The following is a 21,238-nucleotide window of genomic DNA, read 5'->3' on the forward strand; positions in this document are numbered from 1 at the left end:
CCGTGCTAATGTTTCTGGAGCTCTTCCATGGTCTCTAGTGCCCCTTTACCAGCTGGTACGAGTGCAGAGCTGTACAAATCAGTCTCTGAAATAACAATGACACCCTAACTAGAGCCTTTATCTAACACATCTTGGTAGCCATTCATGTGCTGCTTCCACTGAGAAAACATATACCACTCCCTTCTACCCCAGGCCCTCCAAAAGCTCTCAGTCTTAACAGTGGTCATGTGATCACTGGGCTAGGGCTATACTCTCTGCCTCACTAGGGTCCAAGGTATGTCAGCCTTTAGAAGGCACCTTGGTTTACCAAGACACTGTACATTCTGGGGCTATCACTTGATCCCCCTACAGTCACTTTTGTGGAAAATTCAAATAATGTGTGGTACCTGCATTCTATACAAAAATTCTCCCTCCCTCCCTTACCCCTATGTTTTAAACATTTTTATAAAGTCTTGTTTAAACAGTAAGTTAGAAATCTTATTTACATTAATTTCTTTGTTCTCCCAAAAGAGAATTTAAAAATCACACTCCCACTCCTTATTGGATATAAATGTTCACCTAAATTGGTTTGTATTATTTTATACAAAAAGAGAAAGGGAGAAGAAAGAACCACCAGCTAAACTGTTTCGCCATCTTCTACAAATAAATATGATATGGATCAGAAGCTAGTTTGCCAAGGGTCTTGCAGAGCCCACAATTGGTAGATTCCCAAGAATAAGCCAGGGTTTGGGCTGTGTCTCCTGTTCTCCCAATTCATTCTGTCCTTTGGGGTATGATTAATTTTTGTTTTTCTCTTCTCAGTCATGTACCACACGGAGCCCCTGGGCCGTCACAAAGCCCTTGAGGGTGTCAGAGTTTTGGGGCTCCTCTGGTACTCGCATCAGTAGCCAGCAGAGAGGCCTGCAAGTGCTGCAGGACCTGGTTTAGGGTCACAGTTTCTGGCTACTGGTAGGTATCACAGTGCATCCTCTTCACTGCAGCCCCCGCCAATCATGAAACGAAACTCCTGGAGGTTTGAGAAACCATGGAAGTGAATGAAAGCTCCAGCAACCACAAAGATATGAAACAGCTGATGAGAGTGAAACCAGATGTCACATTTGCCAGGAAAGAAGCGTTGAGGGATCCGGGCAGCAAAGAGGGCAGCTCTTGTGATGTAGAGGCTGGCTATCAGCATCAACCAGCCTATCTGCCCTATGGTGGCAGCCTTGAGGAACCCCTCTGAGATGACATAGTGCAAGGTAGGAATGATTCCACTCAGGCCTAGGCCCAGAATACTGAGGGGTAGCAAACATGTCCCACTGGGAGACTATAATGGCTGCAATGCCCAGCACACAGATGACAATCAAGTAGATGAAGCAAGGTTGTGGATTACAGTAGAAAGAATAATAAAGCCAAGGAACAAAACTTCCCATAATCAGAAGAGCAATATCAGAGTAATCCAGTTTAGAGAAGATCTGGGAGACCCCCTCTGAGTGGCAGTAGACTGTATGGAAGAGCCATAAAAAAGGCAGAGAATGGCTCCTAAGAAAAATAATCCAAAGACCACCTTCTCTTGCAGAGGGGCCACAAAGGAGATACTTGGGCAAAACGTATAAAAGATCCCCAGGCACAAGAAGAATACACAAACTAAGAGATGTGTCCAGATGTTGCCTGTTTCTGTGTGTATTCTGAAAATGCTCTTAAAACAGGCCTGGAAAGAAGGCACAGGAGGTCGGTGTCCATGTAAAAGAAAGTCGTTATCCTTGAGCCAGTCTGGTAATACATCATGAGAAATCACTCCCCACTGACCTTCCCATACCTTACAAACACATTCTTCTATTTTTTCATAGCATGATGGGCTTGTAAGAGAGGGCACATGCCCATAAACCCCTCATCTTCCTGCGGACCTTCATCACTGCACTCGTGATTCTCAGAGCTTTATCATGGGAAGATACAACAGATGCCTCTAACATGGGCTCTAAATCTCCTTGGTGGCTGTCATTATCACCTCTCCTTGTACCGTCAAGTTGGTGCCCTTTTCTGAGCCTTATATCTGGCTCTGGAGTCCTGCTGCACCCCAATCGGTTTTCTGTTGGCTCGTTCATGGGATACCCAAACCATTCTTACAAACAGCTCTGTCTTTCTGTCCCTCCTTCTTGGGAGAACGACTTTCAGGAGAGTGAGTTGATCCCCGAGCCGTCGCCGCCTCGCCGTGGTCTCAGACTTCTCAGGAACCACGGCTGAGGGGAAGGGAGAGGAGGGGGGAACGGAGGAAGGAGAGGGCCCAGCCCCGTGTAACTGCTGCTGTCGCCGCAATGCCACTTCTGGAATCGTCATTCTTATTATTAGGTTTACCCAGACTTCTATTTTTTTTTTTTTTAGATGGAGTCTTACTCTGTCACCCAGGCTGGAGTGCAATGGCACGATCTTGGCTCATTGCAACCCCTGCCTCCCATGTACAAGCAATTTTCCTGCCTCAGCCTCCCGAGTAGCTGAGATTACAGGTGCACGTTATCACGCCCAGCTAATTTTTGTATTTCTGATAGAGACAGGGTTTCACCACATTGGCTAGATTGGTCTTGAACTCCTGATCTCAGGTAATTCACCTGCCTAGGCCTCCCAAAGTTCTGGGATTACAGGTATGAGCCACCGCTCCCAGCCTGACCAGGCTGCTGCTTTTTTTTTTTTTTTTTTTTTGAGACGGAGTTTCGCTCTTGTTACCCAGGCTGGAGTGCAATGGTGAAATCTCAGCTAACTGCAGCCTCCGCCTCCTGGGTTCAAGCAGTTCTCCTGCCTCAGCCTCCCGAGTAGCTGGGGCTACAGCATACGCCACCATGCTCGGCTAATTTTTTTTATGTTTAGTAGAGATGGGATTTCACCATGTTGACCAGGATGGTCTTGATCTCTTGACTTCGTGATCCACCAGCCTCGGCCTCCCAAAGTGCTGGGATTACAGGCATGAGCCACCGCGCCTGGCCGACCAGGCTTCTTAAATGAATTCTAAGTTAAAAACAAAGAGCTTTCAGGACTCTCTTAAGGGTTGGACCTAGGACTGTCACAGTGACGTTTCTGCCATATTCCTGGTCACAAGTCAAGACCAGATTCAAGAGGAGAGAAATAGATCTCTTACGGTTTCCTGATAAAAGGTAAATTCATGAAAAATATGATAATTCATTAATTATCCCTATGTTTACTACTAAGTGTCTTTTCAACTCTTTTTTTATTCCATGTGTTAATTGATTCCTCACCTCTTGAATTGTCCCACCAGTGTATCTATGACATGATCCCAAAACAAAAAAAGGACTCAGTAGTTTTCACTTAAAAGACAAAGAGGCCCACTGTGCTATTACAGATGTTAATTAGGATTCATTTCCTTTAATATGGTAGAAAGAATGCTGTGATACCACTTTAGTGATGAACACAAGAACCTTAATCACATCCTAGGATCTAAGTATTCTGACATTATAATCTCTTCTCTCAGGGCCCCATCACAGCAGTCTTAGGATTCAAGATTTATTCCTGGGCAACATTATAGAACCAGTGTGTCATGTCCATACAAATGAGGGAAAATATAATGGTTTTGGTAATCCTGTAGTAATCTTTCTTGTCATATACTCTTTTTCATTTTTAAAAATTGAGGCAAAATTCCTGTAACATAAAGCTAACCATTCTGAAGTGTACAATTTAATATCATTTAATACATTCACAGTGTTGTACCACTCTTTTTTTTTTTTGAGGTAAAGCTTATTTTAAGGCTAATGAACAGTAAAACTATATCAAAACAGACTAATAAGATGCCAGTAAGATGGCCAGACATTCACTCAGAAATGGCTTTTTTTTTTTTTCGTGGAATGGTATAGGAGATATGTTGCCTTACACTTAGGCCACTGCATTCCCACTGAAATGCCAGGGTTGTGTCAGCAACAGGATGGCCTAAACAGTCTCAGTTCTTACATCCTGCTAGCCCCCTAAATCTTCCAAAATTGCAAGAATGGGACAGGTGTGGTGGCTCATACCTGTAATCCCAACACTTTGGGAGGCCAAGGCAGGTGGATCACTTGAGGCCAGGAGTTTGAGACCAGCCTGGCCAACATGGAAAAAATCCCATTTCTACTAAAAAAACTACAACTAAAAATACAAAAATTAGTCAGGTGTGGTGGTACACGCCTGTAATCTCAGTTTCTTGGGCAGTTCGGGCAGTATGATTGTTTGAACCTGCGAGGCGGAGGCAGCAGTGAGCTGAGATTGTACCACTGCTCTCCAGCCTGGGCGACAAAGCCGGGCTTTCTCTCAAAAACAAAAACAAAAACAAAAAAGGCAAATTTATCTCACTTTATCTCTTATTCCAGGGATGCTAACATTCTCAGGGAGTCTCCCAAATTGGTCCCCTAAAAACCGAGGCTTGAGAGTTTCACAGCACCACTCCAGATCTGAGAACAACATAGAAGTTGTTCTAAGGGATAAAGCCACCCTCAATAAAACTGGAAGTCAAAGTCTGCGTGTAAGCTCCTCTCCCCTCTGCCTAAAGAAAGGAAAGGTATTTAGATGTTTTTGTCATGGATACTTTACTGGGATGAGGTAAGAACTGAACAAATGCAGTAAGTTATTGAAGATTTAAAGATTAAAAAAGGCTGTGTACAGTGGCTCACCTGTAATTTCAGCAGTTTGGGAGGCCAGGGTGGATGTGTCGCTTGAGCTCATTCGTAATGAATCAGCCAGGGTAACATGGTGAAACCTCATCTCTACAAAAATACAAAATTAGCCAGGCATGGTGGTGCTATGCACCTGTACTCCCACTACTTGGGAGACTGAAATGGGGAGGATGGCTTGAGCCCAGGAAGTGGAGGTTGCAGTGAGCTGAGATTGTACCACTACACTCCAGCCAAGGTGATAGAGCCAGACTTTGTCTCAAAATAATAACAATAATAATAGCAATTTTAGTAGTTTTAAAATGTTGATGTAGTCACCACCTCTTTGACATTTCCCTCACGAAATTGGGATCAGCCCAACTTTCAAAGGGAGGTACATGAATTTAGGGCTGCAGAGTACAGCAAATTTTAGTTCCTGATATGGCCATGCCTTCCTAAGAAATTTCCAAAGGTAATTGACTCTCAGTTTGCCTTTTCTACTGCACAAAGTGATAGATGCTATAAATTGGAGTTTAGAGGTGTCCATCTAGCTTTTCCTAGTGGGAGATGGGGAAAGTTTCACTGAGAATAAAACACTGCACTAGGAGCAGATGTTTGCTAAATGGGCAAGGATTGAGGGGAGGATGTCTTAAACTGAGGGAGAACATTTGTAAAAGCAGAAAGGGGTGAGGATATGACAGCAAATCATTTACTATAGCTAACATGGAAGAGAAGAGGAAGGGTAGTAAATAGAACTGAAGAGGTAGCCAGGGGCCAAATATAAATTTATATTACAAGCTAAGGATTTTTATCCAGCCATAAAGAGCCACTGAAAGATTTTGTGCAGGGGACTGGAATGATCAGATTAGTGTATTAAGAAGATGATTTTGGCAATAGTATGGAGTCTGGTTGATAGGGAGACCAGGTAGGAGTCTGCTGAAGTAATCTGGACAAGAGATGAAGTGTACCTAAACTAAGGCATGGGGATGAAGAGGAACTTAGCAACACAGGCATTTACTTAAATGGGCTGGGGAAAGCAGGAGGAAGCCAGAATCTTTCAATGGTTTAATGGTTTGGATGGATGGTGGTAGTCTTTACTGACAATAGATATACAGTAGTAGAAAAGCCACTAAAAACTGTTTCTTAAATTTAATTGAAATACAGTCACTGATTTTCTATTATTTTACCTAACCCTGTACGGTTCAGTCTATAAAAGTAAGTATTGATAGAATAGCCAGGTGCAGTGGTGTGTGCTTGCATTCCTAAGCTACTCTCGAGGCTGAGGCAGGTGGATTACTTGAGCCTGGGAATTTGAGTGCAGCCAGGGCAGCGTAGTGAGACCCCGTCTCTAAATACTAAAAAACAGATTTTTTGTGTGTTAAAGTGAATCTCTAACATCTGCACACCCCACAGAATGTGTAGTGGAATTCTAATGCCTTATCTCCAAACTTGGTATACATAACATTGATAAAACCTTTTTGATTGTTTTTGACACCTATTTTATTCAATTAGTGTTACTTCCCTTGGTATCTTTATATCCAGGCAATCCCTTATGATGAATTGAAAGAAAAACTAACTTTATTGATCTAAGACTGACTGTGCTGCTTGATATGGGAGCCACTTAGCCGTGTGTGACTTGAGTATTTGAAACTTGACTAGTTCGAAATGAGATGTGCTGTAGATGTAAAATACTCATTGGATTTCAAAGACTTAATATCTCACTAAACTTTTTGTATATTTATTACATGTTGGGGCAATATTTTGGATACAGAAATTGAATCAAATATATCATTATAATGCATTTTTCCTGTTTCTTTTTACTAATTTTTGAATATAGCTACTAGAAAAATTTAAATTAGGTATATGGGTCACATTATCTTTCTGTTGTTTTCTTTGCTAAGTTTGTTTCAGTTCAGTTTATCTGCCAGGTTTTTGTGATAACTATTTAACTTCTATGCTGGCTAGAGATATGCTGCATATGATTAACAACTTTAGTTCAATATAAGTTTCTGGAAATTGTAATAATGCAAAATTGTTTTCCCATATTTTGGAAACAAGGTTAAAAAGTTCTATAGGACCCTATAGTTGATTTTATTAATGAGTACCTCAACACAGAATATCTACAGAAAACTGATTTTTGTAGATGTTACCACAATTCATTTTGAAATCTGTTAAGTTGGATAGTGTTTATTAACTCTTTTGCAGATAAAGTATTTCTACAATGAAAGTCTCCAAGCTGGTACATGGATAAAATTGGATTAGAGAATAAGCTTATTTGAAAAACATTTTATGAGAGTTTTCATTTATTGTCTAAACACTGTAAACATTTTTTGCCATGTTCCAGTTGACACAGGCCAAGAAATGTCTGCACAGGTAACAAACACACCTAGCAAACAGGGATGGCTGCCATATCAGAAAGTCTGTCTGCTAATGGGTGCAAGGTTCCTTTTTGGGATGATGAAAATGTTCTGAAATTAGATAGTAGTGATGCTTACACAACTCTATAAATATACTAAAACCACTGAATTGTGTACTTTAAAAGGGTAAGTGTTAAGGTATGTGCAATATAGCTCAATAAAGCTGTTATAAAAAACTCAATCTGCACATTCTTATCTGTTGCAGTTACTTAGTAGTCATTTAATGAGAGTTAAGTGAGCAGACACACAGAAAGCAACCATATGTTCAAGAATTACTGTGATCAGACAAAAATAGACTGTCCTTTTTTGGCTTCTATGTGAGCCCCACAGATCTGGTGGTATTTAGGGAATCCCAATGGCCTTCTTTGGTGAGTACTTGTGAAAGTTACTTAACAGTATATCTAGCTAATGGGATTGGAAGATTCACTGTGTACAATTTATTGTCATTCAAATTCTAATGTAAAATGAATGTGATACACTGAAAGGTGTAGACTGAATTCCGCAGGTGAGTAGAAAGAAAACCACTCCAATATTGGATCATTTGTTGTTGAGGAATTTATCCATTAACAGAGTTTTTAGACAGAGTTGTTTATATCTACTCAGGGTGGTGTTAGGCACATCTGTTTCTTGTACTTGTTTATCCTATAGAAAATCATGCTAACACACAAGGATATTCAAAGACAAGTCATGCAGTGTTTTCAACTTCAGAGAGTAGCAAAGGATGCACATTTAATTTCTTTACCAGTTGCTATCATCTGAAGTTAGTAACATTTCTGGCTAGTCACCAAGCACCCAGAAAGAAAGAAATGAGCAAATTTGGTGCGTCTTTTTTCTTCTATATCTCCTTTCCAAGTCATTGCCACAGGAGAAGTGCTAAAGCACGGAAGAGAAGCTAGGCCCCACTTTTACTCTCATGAACAAAACTCTTCCCAAAGATTAATACGCAGCACAGCTGCTGCATTTGTCTTCATCCCTTTCCTGAAGAGCCTTATTGCTGTGGTCTTGCTCTGGGGCTGCTTTCAGCAACCTTTATGAGGCAGGTTTAATGCTGATTAGCCCTAAAACAATTCTAGGGCAGGGCTCCCCGCCAGGATAAAGAATGAACAAAATTGGTTTGCATACTGGCCCCCTGCAGTTGCTGCAGCTAGAGTCTGTCAAACAATGACCATTTTATTGTTTACCAAGATGAGGTTAAATTAGCACAGCATGAGGCAAAAGATTTAAAAAATCCAGAAAATTAGCTGTGCTTTTGAGTATGATGCAGTCAGTCTGGAATTAAGGTGATTTTAAGTTAGTTTGAGAAGGGAAGGTAATGTACTGTACTGAAAGCTTGATTAAAGGCTGCTTGAAAATAGTTGCTTGCTATCTTAGTAAAGATATTTGGCCGGGCGCGGTGGCTCATGCCTATAGTCCCAGCACTTTGGGAGGCCGAGGCGTGTGGATCATGAGGTCAAGACATCGAGACCATCCTGGTCAACAAGGTGAAACCCCGTCTCTACTAAAAATACAAAAATTAGCTGGGCATGGTGGTGCGCGCCTGTAGTCCCAGCTACTCGGGAGGCTGAGGCAGGAGAATGGCTTGAACCCAGGAGGCGGAGGTTGCGGTGAGCTGAGATCGTGCCACAGCACTCCAGTCTGGGTAACAACAGCGAAACTTCGTCTCAAAAAAAAAAAAAAAGATATATTTGAATAATGCTTCAAAGCTCACAGATGACATTTAGAAAAGTCAGTTGACCTGTTTGTATTGAATAAATACCCTGCTCCTGGCACAAGGGTACAGAGGTGGACATTTTTAATAGAGGAGAACACTGTCTTTGAGACTAGGTTTCTGGAGATTCTAATTCAAGCCTCAGCTCTGTATTTAATTCTCACATTAGGCAAATCGTGTCACTGAGCATCTGTGTTCTCCTAAGGTAAATAACGAGAGAGGGACTATGCAGGCTCTTAAAGATAATTCGTCTAACATTTTTCGAATTGTTTGTTTGTATAGTGTTATTTCCTAAAATATTGGAATCAAGTTTTATGTGTTCATAGAGCAGTTTCTGATACTGGGACTTCCAGTCTACAGGAGGAAAGATGAGCTATGTAATCGGAGAAGCTGAACCTGAGAGGTTTCTGACTTCCAGAGCTTCGGTTTACAAGGCTCTCTTTCCATAGCTCTCCACTTTGCACTGCTCTCATTGCAGAGTGTGCCCACAGATCTGCCTTTGGGAACTCAGGGTTTTTATTCCAGCAATGCAAGGGTGAGCTGAGGGAAGGTGTCCCCACTTTCTCATCCACCGGCAAAGGCAGAGTATATAGCTGCACTAACAAGAGTTATAGGAAGGGATAGGGGAAATAGAGGTAAGAGTGAAGCAGAAAGGCAGATAAAGGATGAACTCAGTGATTGATAATCCCCAAAGTGTCATTTGACTTCTTAGATTCCCAGAACCCCTGTGCTTCACTTCCCAGCCCTTCATCAAATCCAGATTCAACGACTTCTGAACTTGATCTCTGTCACTCTCTTCTCTCTGACCTTCCAAGGAGTCTTGGATCATTAAAAGCACCCTTACTAGTTTGGGGCTGGGAAATGAGGATACTTCATCACCTTATAACATTGTTCCTATGGAAGATGAATTGTTTTACGGACTACCATCCAAATACAATCATTAATAAAACTAAGGCTACAGCTTTTAATTTAACTGAAGTTTATATAGTTATGGAGAGATCCTATATTTTATCAATTCATATTTCTGTGCACTACTCATTCAGTACTGTGCTATACTTTTCACTGCCCTTCACCTCAGCTAAGACGGTTTTCACCTTAAGTCTCAAGACAAAGGCAACAAACAGCCAATACAGAATTAGGGCATAGAGCAATGTGTGATCAGGGTGCTAACTATTCATAGTCCACTTTAAGCTCAGGGTAGAGGAAATTCTCACAGAAAAAAAAAAACACATTTGCCTATATTAGATAATCAAGTGGGTAGGGCTTTGAGATAAAAGGAATCACTGTGGGTTGTAGTGGGGTAGTTTATACATGTAGGAGGAAACAGTCCTGAAACATACGGATGTGCAGAATGAAGGCTGATGGTTTAAGTTCCAGGTTTGAAGGGTTCATGAGGCACACAAAAAATTTTTATTCATCTAAAGTTTTATCTCTGTTTTGTTTCTAGCTGAATTTAAGATTCATATTTCTGTTTTAATAAGTTGTGAAATGAATATAGCAAAGTGTTAACATTTGTTGAATTTAAGAGGAGGACATCTACACACAGTGTTCCTTATTTCTTTTTTACTTCTCTGTATGCTTGAAATTTTTAAATTTTTTTTGGGACAGAGTCTTACTCTGTTGCCCAGGCTGTGCAGTGGCAGGATCAGGACTCAATGAAGTCTCAACCTCCTAGGCTAAAGCAGCCCTCCCACCTCAGCCTCCCAAAGTGCTGGGATTAGAAGCATGAGCACAGTGCCCAGCCTGAAATATTTTAAAATTACAGATAGGAAAATAAATTGCATTAAAATTGAGCAGCACAAGAGACAAAGGAAATAAATAATTCATAGATCAGATGGTCAGCTCTTGAAAAAGGTAGGTGTTAATGGCAGTTATCTTATCAGTCTTTAAGGAGCATATAAATAGTATATTGTTCTGCGACCAAAGAACAGAAAAATGACTATGGTCATCAGTGATGAAAGCTCAAATGTGATGAAGAAGTGGAAAAAATAAATAATGGGCCAAGTTTCTTCATAGCTTGGGCTTAACGTGTGTGTAGTTTTGTTTGCTTTTTTTTTTTTGAGACAGGGTCTCACTCTTGTTGCCAAGGCTGCAAAGCCAGTGGTGTGATCACAGCTTACTGCAGCCTCACCACCCCCGGATTCAGGTGCTTTTTCCAGCTTAGCCTCCCAAGTAGCTGTCTGAGACTATAGGCGCGCACCACCACACCTAGCTAATTTTTATATTTTTTGTGGAGACAGGGTTTTGCCCTGTTGCCCAGGCTGGTCTCAAACTTCTGGGCTCAAGTGATCTGCCCACTCCCAAAGTGCTGAGATAACAGACTTGAGTCACTGGTTGCACCCATGCTTAATTTTTTCAGGTGTGAGATATACTGACGCAGAGAATATGCTATACATCATTAGAGAAGATGAATATAAATAAATGACATACTTTAGTAATTATCAAAAGGAACAAGTTCAGCACAAGAAACAGGGGATAACGTAGTTTTCATACCCATACATCTACATGAAAAGTAAGTGTAATCACATTTTTCTGAAAGAGTAGCTTTTAATGCATATATTTAAATTATTTTAAAATATGCTATAAAGCTTCTCTATTGTGCTATAATTGTCTCTAACAGTTGAATTTTTGCCTTTTCAAGAATTTCTTCTATAAGTGCTGAGGGAAGAACCACTACTGATAAATTTTCTGTATTCCTAATATGCTTGGCTAAGTTTGTAGCAAGATCCAACATATTTGTTGGTTGGTAGTACAGAATTTTGAGTAGTCTGTTTATACCAGTAATACTGTGTTGCTAGTGAATAGATGAGCTTAATCTTAGTGCAAAAAGCATTTCCATGTAACAGTTTTTCTATTGATTAATTGTATATAATCGAACAAAGTTCAAGTTCATTGCTTTTTTTGTTCATACAAAACGGAAAGTTGTTTAGAACTCATCCTAAAAGGAATTGACGTACTGTATTATCCTCACAAAAGTACAACTTAATAAACATTTATGGCAATAAAATCTACCCACCATATAAGTATATCTGCAAAATTGTAAATATGTGGAATGGTCTTACAGAAACACAAAATTAAATAGTGTAGTTTCCCTAGTTATTTTTCAGCTATTTCTGTATTGTATAGTGAAAGAATCAAATACTGCTACAATAATAATAATAATGATAATTCAAATTTATAATTTCAGTATAATCATAATTGCAGTTTAAAAAAGTATTTGTATATATATTTAGAGATGGGGTCTCACTCTGTCACCCAAGCTCAAGTACAGTGGCACAATCATAGCTCCCTGCAGCCTTGAACTCTTGGGCTCATGTAGTCCTCCCACCTTAGCCTCCCACCAAATAGCTGGGACTGCAAGCACGCACTGCAAATCTTAAATTCTGTTTCCTTTTAGAGACAAGGTCTCACTCTGTGGCGCGAGACCATGAGGCTGGAGTACAGTTGTGCTATCATAGCTCACTAGAGCCCTGAACTCCTGGGCTCAACTAATCCTATCACTTCAGTCTCTTGAGTAGCTAGGACTGCAGGTGTGCACCACCATGCCTGACTTATTTAAGAATTTTTTTTTTTTTTTGTAGAGAAAAGGTCTTGCTATGTTGCCCAGGCTGGTCCAAAGTGACCATCCCACTTCAACCTCCCAAAGTGTTGAGATTACAGACGTGAGCCACTGCACACTGCACCCAGTGTCACAAATCTTAAATTCTTTTTTAGACAGTCACATTCTGTCACCCAGGCTGGAGTGCTATGGTGCACAATCTCCACCTCCCTGAATCAGGTTCAAGTGATTTCTCCTGCTCCAGCCTCCCAAGTAGCTGGGATTACAGACATGCGCCACCATGCCTGGCTAATGTTTTGTGTTTTTAGTGGAAATGGGTTTTTACCATGTTGGCCAGGCTGGTCTTGAACTTCTGATGTCAAATGATCCACCTACCTTGGCCTCTAATAGTGTTGTGATTACAGGCATGAGTCCCTGCGCCCAGCCTTAAATTCTTATTAAATAACCTTCATAGTCCTACAAAACCATTATTCTAGAATTTGTACAAGCAAGGTAAAAATCTTTACACAAAGTCAGTAGTATTCCTGTGTTCTTTCAGTTAGCCCAGGTTCATAATTATTTGTTTATTCTTGTATGCCTGATGATGAGGATACATTCTAAAAATGGCACTATTAAGAGATTTTGTTATTGTGCAAACATCATAGTATACTTATACAAAATTAGATAGCATAGCCTACTACAGACCTCAACTATATGATACAGCCTATTGCTTTTATTGTTGTAAAAGATTTAAACATTTTATTTGTAAACTGGTATTACCAACCTTCCCCTACTTCTGAATATTTAGGTAAGAAATAAAAATAGGTTTTCCTGGCTTAGTGTGGTGGCTCACACTTGTAATCAGAGCACTTTGGGAGGCTGATGTGGGAGGATAGCTTGAGTTCAGGAGTTTGAAACCAGCCTGGGCAACACAGCAACACTCCATCTCTACAAAAAATTTAAAAAAACAGTTAACCAGGTGTGGTGGCACATGCCTATAATCCTAGCTACTTGGGAGGCTGAGACAGGAGGATTGATTGAGCCCAGGAGTTGAAGGTTACCATGAGCAATGATTGTGCCACTGCACCCCAGCCTGGGTAACAGATTGAGGCCCTGGCTCTTAAAAAAAAAAAAAAAAAAAAAAAGTTATCCCCTGAGGGTCTTCAAGCTATGACACCCTAGAGATCTTCATTTCTAATACCATTTTCCAATTAAAGGAGCATGGGGTCCTTGGAGAAGTGGCTGATTTCTAGAAATGGGACAAGAAATACATAAGGTGAGCCTTATACTGCTGACAATTAAGGAAGTGTTCAAAACCCAAAACAGAACAAGCCCCACAACACATAGATGGGGGTGCATCAAAGGTGCATAGGAGCCAAATGAAACAGTTGTTAATGGCCAAAACTGGAACATACTGAGTAGAAAATTAAAAGTCTGTCATGACTCGAAATATAAAATAAATATGCATGAGTCCATACTAATGTAAATTAAATGAACAGATAAATTAGAGACAAATCTCCTTTACAGAAGAATTCCAAATAATTGAGGTAGATACATACTTGACCCCCAAAGGGTGAAGTGTAACTCTATTCCTAAAATGTAGACTGGGTAGAGTGACTTCCATCTGAAGATTGCAATATAGAAAAGGAGAGAAAAAAGAACTTTACTGTGGAGAAACCTGAAAAACACTATCTTAGCCAAGTGATCAAGGTTAACATCAACCCTGTTTCACATTGACAGTATTTTTTTTGTTTGTTTGCTTTTTGAGACTGAGTCTTTCTCTGCCACCCAGGCTAGAGTGCAGTGGCACAATCTCAGCTCACTGTAACCTCTGCCTCCTAGGTTCAAGTGATTCTCCCGTCTCAGCCTCCTGAGTAGCTGGGATTACAGGTGCCCACCACTATGCCCAGCTAATTTTTTGTATTTTTAGTAGAGATGGGGTTTCACCATATTGGTCAGGCTGGTCTCCAACTCCTGACCTCATGATTCGCCCACCTCGGCCTCCCAAAGTGTTGGGATCACTGGCGTGAGCCACCATGCCTAGCCCACATTGACAGTATGAACCATTGATACTAGGTGATGAAAATGGCACTTTACCTGTGTGGTCTTCCTGCCCCAAACCTATAAACTCAGTATAATTGTGAGAAAAACATCAGACAGATCCCAGTTGAGGGACCTTCTACAAAATACATGCCCAATATTACTCAAAAATATCTAGGTCATCTAAAGCAAGGAAAATCTGAGAAACTGTCACAGCCAAGAGGAACTCAGGGAGTCTTGACTGCCAAATGTAATGTGGTATTTTGGATGAGATTCTTGAACACAGAAAGGATCTTAGGTAAAAACTCAGAAAATCTAGATAAAGTTTAGAGTTTCACTAATAATGGACCAAATACTGATCATTAATAATAAATATACTATACTTAGGTAGCATGTTAATATTAGGAAAAACTGGTTTTAGGGTATATGAGAACTCTACTATTTTCCCTTAAATCTAAAACTATTCTAAAAATTAAATTTACTTTTTAGAAAGTTTCTTAAAACAATGAAATGAGTTTGACCAATGCAAAGCTGAAGAAAAAAGAAAACTGTGAAATCTAGACTTCAAAGCAAAGGTTAATAAAATGCTGATTATGTAACACCATGATGGACATACAGTACAATAATAATATCCTTATGTTTGAAATAACGTAGGTATCAGATTTTAATTTACAAGTTAACACAAATTATTAAAGGAATAAAATGTTCTAAAGAAAATGGACTGAGTACAGGGGCTCATGCCTTTAATCCCAGTAATTTGAGAGGCCATGTGGGAGTATGTCTTGAGCCCAGGAGTTTGAGACCAGCCTGGGCAACATAGCAATTAAAAAAAAAAAAAAAAAAAAGAAATAAAGAAAAAGGAGAGGTTAGTCAGGTGGTGTGGTGGTGTGTGCCTGTAGTCCCAGCTACTCAGGAGGCTGAAGTGGGATGGTCACTTGAGCCCATGAAGTCCAAGCTACAGTGAACCGTGGTTGTACCACCACATGCCTACCTGGGTCACAGAGAAGGACCCTGTGTCAAAAAAAAAAAAAAAAAGGGCAGTGGAGGGGCTGTTTTTATTTCTTAAATTATATTTTAGTTTATATAGTCAGGGCTTTGAAATGAATCATTTTCAAAAGCTATTAATATTTTAATTGTCTTAAAAATTTTGGAGTATATAATTCAGACCTAAGAGTACAACTTTTATTCATCTATCCATTTACTCAACAAACATTTTTACTGCTAGGTACAATATTAAGTAGGTGTTGAGGATGTAAGGGTGAATAATATTTTGAAGAGTTTAATTTCTAAAGGGAAGATAGAATTTAATAGCATTAATGTAATATGGTAAGAAGACAGCAGTATGCCATAGCAGTTATGAGAACAAAGTTCCAAGAATTTCGCAGTGCTATCTTCATTTAAAAAAAAGAGAGACATCATATTCACATATTATAAGATAACCAAGAAAGGAAGAGAAATGCATTATCTTGAACTTTACTGTTGAGAAAAATGTTTATTTTAACACACCAGTTAATACAGGTTTAGTACAGTGTTCAATAAATCAAACACTGCATGTTCTCACTCATAGGTGGGTGTTGAACAATGAGAACACATGGACACAGGGAGGGGAGCATCACACACTGGGATCTGTCAGGGGGAAATAGGGGAGGGACAGCTGGGGGTGGGGAGTTGGAGAGAGATAGCATGGGGAGAAATGCCAGATGTAGTTGATGGGGAGGAAGGCAGCAAATCACACTGCCATGTGTGTACCTATGCAACAGTCTTGCATGTTCTTCACATGTACCCCAAAACCTAAAATGCAATTAAAAAAAATTAAGCTCATAGAATTTTTAAAATATTGGACCATAAAAAATCTGTTCTAATTTGTAGATTTTCTAGTGTAATAAAAGAAACTCCTCTCTTCTGGACAGGTCAAGAAAGATTTCCCCAGGAGGTCTTTTCTGAATAGAATATTTTTTTTTTTTTTGAGACAGGATCTCCCTCTGTCACCCAGGCTGGAGTGCAGTGGTATGGTCACAGCTCACTGCAGCCTCAAACTCCAGGGCCTCCTTCCTCAGCCTCCTGAGTAGCTGGGACTACAGGCGCATACCACCATGCCTGGCTAATTAAAAAAAAAAATTTTTTTTTTAGATGGGGTCTCACTGTGTTTGCCAGGCTGGTCTCAAACTCCTGGGCTAAAGTGCTTCCCCCCACCTCGACCTCCCAAAGTATTAGGATTACAGGCATGAGCCACCACCCCCAGCCCTGAGTAGAATTCTTAAAGATGTGTAGGAGTCAATAGGCAGACAAGGAAGGAGGGGTGTGATAGGCAGAATTCTAAAAATATTCCCAAGCATTCTTGTCTTCTGGGTATTCAGTCAAAGAACAGTCTAGGTTCTGGTGTTAAGGAATTTTACAGATTTAATTAAGATTACTAATTAACTCACCCTAAAATAAGGAGAGTTTCTTGAATTATCCATGTGTGTCTAGTATAATTACAAGTCCTTAAAAGCAGAAAAACTCAACTGCTGCAGAAGAGATAGAGAAGAAATTAGAGAGATTTCAAGTACAAGATGGTTTGATTTGAGATGTTGGGTGCCACATGCAAGGAACAAAGATCTTAGGTGCTAAGAACAGCTGGCTGACAGCATACAAGGCAACAGGGACCTTAGCTCTACAATCACAAGGAACTGAATTCCTCCAATAATCTCAGTGTACTTGAAAGTGGATTTTTTTTTTTTTTAGACAGTTTTTGCTCTTGTTGCCCAGGCTGGAGTGCAGTGGTGCGATCTCGGCTCACTGTAATCTCCGCTTCTTGAGTTCAAGTGATTCTCCTGCTTCAGCCTCCCAAGTAGCTGGGATTACAGGCATACATTACCACAAATGGCTAATTTTGTATTTTTAGTAGAGACGGGGTTTCTCCATGTTGGTCAAGGTGGTCTCAAACTCCTGACTTCAGGTGATCTGCCTGCCTTGGCCTCCCTAAGTGCTGGGATTACAGGCATGAATCACCACACCTGGCCTGAAAGTGAATTTTTTAACTGGGCGTGGTGGCGGGCACCTGTAGTCCCAGCTACCCAGGAGGCTGAGGTAGGAGAATTGCTTGAACCCGGGATTCAGAGGCTGCAGTGAGCTAAGATCGCACCACTGCATTCCAGGCTGGGCGACAGAGCGAGACCCTATCTCAAAAAAAAAGAGTGGATTCTTCTTCAGAGCCTCCAGAAAGGAATGAAGCCCTGTCAACAGGATGGTTTCCGTATTGTCAGACTTTGAGAGTAAAGGACTCAGCAGAGCCATACTGTGCCAGAGTTCTGGATCATGGAAAATGTGAAATAATACATGTGGGTATGTTAAGCTGCTAAGGTCATAACTTGGGGTAACGGAAAATTATTTTAGGGGAGATGATGTTTCAGACACAAGAAGTCTAGCAAGGACCCACAGGACATCGTACTTACAATGGAACTGCATGTCATTTGTCATGGCTCAAATGCAGTAGTCACAGAAATTAAAGGGGAAAAGTAGGTCCAGCAAGATCATGGTGGTCCTCAAATGCCATCTCAGGAATCTGGACTTTACTAGGCAGGGACTGAATTTGTGAGACTGGTATCTTAGTTCACATTGATTTTTCCCAAGGAGATAAGATTAATTCTCTGTCTCTTTCAAGTTTGTTCAAACATCACTTTCTCAAGGAGGACCAACTTGATCACCCTACCTAATACTGCAACTTGTGCTTTGTACCGCCAGCTTTCCTCACTTTATTCTTTTCTAACTTTCCATTGTACTTTTCATCTTCCAACATGCTATATAATTTATTATACTTATTGTCTGCCTCCTCTTAGAATGTAAACTGTGAGAGCAAGGATTTTTTTGGTCGTTTTGTTCACTATGTTTTTCCAGTTATTTATTGTTGCATAATAAGCCGTCTCAAAATGTAGCCACTTAAAACAATTTTATATATATATATATATATATATTTTTTTTTTTTTTCTTTTCTTTTTTGAAACGGGGTTTTGCTCTTGTTACCCAGGCTGGAGTGCAATGGCGCAATCTCGACTCACCGCAACCTCTGCCTCCTGGGTTCAGGCAATTCTCCTGCCTCAGCCTCCTGAGTAGCTGGGATTACAGGCACGTGCCACCATGCCCAGCTAATTTTTTGTATTTTTAGTAGAGATGGGGTTTCACCAGGTTGACCAGGATGGTCTCGATCTCTCGACCTCGTGATCCACCTGCCTCAGCCTCCCAAAGTGCTGGGATTACAGGCGTGAGCCACCGCGCCCGGCCTATATTTTTAAATTATTATTTTTTATTTATTTTGAGATAGGCTCTTGACTCTGTCACCTAGGCTGCAATTCAGTGGCACAATCATAGCTCATTGTAATCTCTCACTCCTGGGCTCAAGCAGTCCTTCTGCCTTAGCCTCCCAAGTAGCTACATCTGTAGGCATACAAACTATGGGTCTGTCTCCTTAGAATGCCTCAGCCTCCCAAAGTGTTGGGATTATAGGTGTGAACTGCCACACCTGGCCAAATTAACTCCTTTAGGGATAGATAAGTGGATAATAATGCTTAGATGGCTACATGAATTGTGGCACTGTCAACAGAGGAAAAACTTTGAGGGGAAAAATGAGCTCAGTTGTGGAAACCTGGATGTTGAGGCTGCTGAGTCTGAGACAGCAAGCTGAGATTCTTTGTGGATAGTAAAAATCATGAATTGAAACTCAGGGCTGGGGACCATCTTGAGGATTTTCTTTTTATGTTTTTCTGATGCAGGAAGAGTTTGTTTTTCTCATGGAGAAGAGGAAAATTCTGATCCCTTCACCTCACTATTTTTCTTTTTGATTGTTTTATGTTAATTTTGAAAACTTCAGAAACTGGCTAAAATGGCTCAGACCTCACCCTGCCAAAGTGACTAGACTTTTTTATTTGTGTTTCAAAAAAGTATGTTATATAGTAGCTTTGAGAACCACAGGCTCTTATAGAACTGGGAGAGTCTTAGTCATCTTATAAGTCACTGTTCTCCTCCTGATGTATGTGACATGTGATTTTCAGTCTGTGCAGAACCTTAATACTATATTAAGATCTGGAGCTTCTTACACAAAACATAGTAGGGGAGGGCTTTGAAGGCCTTTAGATGAAAGGCCACACACTAATGCAGAGAGACTCAGATAACCGTTTCTGCTTAGCAAAAATCACATCAACTGAACACGTTAAGCTACCAACAACTTCAGTTAATTGTTAGAATAATGGGACTTCTGTTTGATTCTTATAGGAAGATTCTCTTTCCCACTGAGTCATTTCTAACATATTAAGCTCAATTTGCTTATATTAGAATAATTTCATAGACCACAAAACAGGATGGTCTGTTTACTAATAGACTGCATTTACTTTTTTTTAAAGATGGAGTCTCTCTCTGTCACCCAGGCTGGAGTGCAGTGGTGCAGTCTTGGCTCACTGCAACCTCTGCCTCCCGAGTTTAAGCGATTCTCCTGCCTCAGCTTCCCAAGTAGCTGGGATTATAGGCGCCCACCAGCATGCCCAGCTAATAGACTGCATTTACTATTGTGATATTTTCCATTAGTAAAACAAATGTACCCTTTTCTCCACCTTGTAATTTCTATCTTTGTTTTAGAGAACTTCATTGATTTCTGATGTAGGAGGAAGAAAGTGATATTTTTGTGTAAGTCACTTGATACCCCTATGGAGGAAACTTAACTGAGTTCCTTGTGTATTTGACTTCTTATAAATTTTTTTTTTGTTACAGTGTGTATTGGCAGCAAAAGTAGTTAATGGAGATGGCAGGAAAGGTCTGCTTTACCTCTGACCAAATGACTGCTTCTTTGAGGTATGCAGCAGGGAAGTTTGTTAGAACCGTCTTAGCAGTGTTGCTCCATACGTTACTTGTCAGCCGTAAGTTTTTTAACGTTGGGTTACTTTCTTTTGTTCCTGAAGGCAAAGGGTAGTGTCTCTCTCAGTGTCTCTGTAGCAAAGAATACGTTCTTTAGTAACAGGGCAAGATTTGTTTTATATTGTATAATAAACTGTGACATGGATAATAATATATTTTCTCAGAAATACATTGGATGAATAATTTCCGTAGAAGGTAGATACTTAAGAGTAATTAATACTATGTTTTGAATTTAGTGAGAAAATAATGTGTTTTATATAAGAGAAAACCCTTGCTACAAGACATTGTGATTTGTGCTAGGCTACTAGACCAGCATGTTCAGTCAGAACTAGAACGTTGTTTTCTTGGCTATAGTTATTATTTGAAAATCACTTAGATGTTCTTCAGAATAAAAAGTATTTACTAAGCACTGGCAAACACATGACATTTATTAATCTAAAAATTATTGGAACTCTTTCCTCTTAGAGTTTCATGTTAGCAGTTACAGTACTTAAATTATTTTTTAAAGTTTTTTTCTTTAAATTTTATTAGTAGTATGACAAACATAGGCTAGGATCAAAGACTTTGTTTATTCCTTATTATCAGAGAACTCTAGATCTTAAATTCATTGCTGAGGTTGTTTTTGCAAGTAAATAATGTACTGTTATGTTCTTTGATTGGTGGTAGGCTGCACAGCACCTAAAACTGTTGTATAATAATTTGGCCAGGTGCAGTGGCAAAAGCTTTTAATCCCAGTGCTTTGGGAGGCCCATGCAGGATCACTTGAGGCCAGGAGATCAAGGCCAAGAGACATTTTTCTTTTTCTGTCTCCATGAAAAATAAAAATAAAAACTCATCTGGGTATGGTGGCACGCCCCTGTGGTCCTAGCTACCAGGAAGGCTGAGGCGGGAGTTCAGGGTGGCTCAGCTATGATCGCACTACTGCACTGCAGTCTGTGTCTTAAAAAAAAAAATAGGAATTTGTCTGATTTTTGACCATGTTTCTTGAACTTCTCAAACTCTTGGAATTTCCTGAGTGAAAGGAATGTTATGCTAATCAGGTAAC

General features: G+C 40.1%; 1 protein-coding gene and 1 pseudogene across 7 annotated transcripts in view; one reads left to right on the forward strand and one right to left on the reverse strand.

Annotated features, from left to right (window-relative positions):
* The window catches only part of DENND5B (DENN domain containing 5B), a 212,760-nt gene that overhangs the window by 71,417 nt on the left and 120,105 nt on the right, over nt 1–21,238 (forward strand). The window lies entirely within an intron of this gene.
* On the reverse strand, nt 777–2,171 carry LOC108593121 (adiponectin receptor protein 2 pseudogene; annotated as a pseudogene).

This window comes from Callithrix jacchus, chromosome 9 (genome assembly GCF_049354715.1).
Source record: "Callithrix jacchus isolate 240 chromosome 9, calJac240_pri, whole genome shotgun sequence".
Taxonomy (NCBI): Eukaryota; Metazoa; Chordata; class Mammalia; order Primates; family Cebidae; genus Callithrix; species Callithrix jacchus.